General features: G+C 54.7%; 1 protein-coding gene across 1 annotated transcript in view; it reads right to left on the reverse strand.

Moving 5' to 3' along the window:
- FAM155A (family with sequence similarity 155 member A) overlaps window positions 1-1304 on the reverse strand; it is a 1105155-nt gene that overhangs the window by 87031 nt on the left and 1016820 nt on the right. The gene's annotated exons all lie outside the window — the stretch shown is intronic.

The following is a 1304-nucleotide window of genomic DNA, read 5'->3' on the forward strand; positions in this document are numbered from 1 at the left end:
CCCCCAACTCCTCCATTTCCATTTTCACTAACTGGCTTTCTTGCCTGCATTGCATGCCAGCCTCTGGCTTCTTTACTATTCCATCCATCCAGGAACAGCACACACACACCAACTGCCAGTGCTTCCTCAACCTGACAAAGGGTTTTCAACCTGAAAGCTGGTATCCCATGCAGCTAAGTTGAGCTCACCTGGAGCCTCACAACTCCACTGCAACCAGCAAGCCTCAGGCCTGTCAAAGATGTGACTGGCCTGGGCTTTCCGCAGTCAGGACTGTGTGTGTGCGAATGTGGTGGCTGGAGGTTATGGGGCCTCCTACCCATCTTTCACCAGGGGGATCCTTGGTCCTGGCATTTCCTGGCGATGATGTGCTGCCAGCAGTCCCACCAGGCCTCCCTACCCTGGCAGGATGCAGTCTTAATAGTCATGCCCAGGACCTGGGGCCTCCTCCTTCCCCATAGCCCCAGCTCATTCCTCCAAGTTCATCCTGGCATGGAAGCTCATCAGGAACATGTTCTTCCCCTGCTGGCTGGTGATGCAGTGACTGCCCCTTGCAGCTGAAAATGGGGCATTAAATGGCTTTTAAAAAATGAAAAAAGGAAATAGGTGTGGACGGAGTGAGGAGTGTGGCATTCACTCCATCTGCACCTGGAGCTTGGGGAACACCAGCAGTGGGAGTTTCACCTTCAGGAACACCAGCTGCTCCACCAAACCAGAATCCAAGCAGATGTGGTGGGGGTCACTACATTCCCAAGAATACTGAACACCTGCTCACTTGGAACACTGGTTGGTGGACAGGACAGGTGTTCGTGGGCAACTGTGGCCAGATCTGGCCACATCTGGCTGTGGCTTGCCCAGTAGGCCAAGGGGTCATACAGCAGCAGCTCCACATCTTCAGCAAGTTAGGCAGCCACCAAGCACTGAATGCTGCCTGCCTGATGGTAGGGTGGGTGCCTCTGGACCCCACCATGGAAGCCATGCCCTTGGCCCACATTGGCAGTGCCTGTGGTGGAGGAGGAGACTGGCTGGTGGATGGTGTGCTAGCATGGGACAGTGCACCCCCCTCTTCCACTTTCCCTGCTTCTGCAGTTTTGCCTCCTGATCTCTTCAGCAACACTGCTGTCCACTGGTTCAGGATCTGGCTGCTGCATATGCTGGCCTTCACTCTTGGGTCACACATGGTAGCCAGCACATGGACCACACTGGACCACAAGAGATCAAGCCATTTCTTGATGCCCTCCTTCAGCTGCCTTACAAGTGCTTGGATGTCTTGTGACAGTGGCTTGCCCCAGCCAGAAACACTGAAT

The sequence above is a fragment of the Gavialis gangeticus genome, unplaced genomic scaffold (genome assembly GCF_001723915.1).
Source record: "Gavialis gangeticus isolate Ggan-Ray unplaced genomic scaffold, GavGan_comp1, whole genome shotgun sequence".
In the NCBI taxonomy this organism is placed as follows: domain Eukaryota; kingdom Metazoa; phylum Chordata; order Crocodylia; family Gavialidae; genus Gavialis; species Gavialis gangeticus.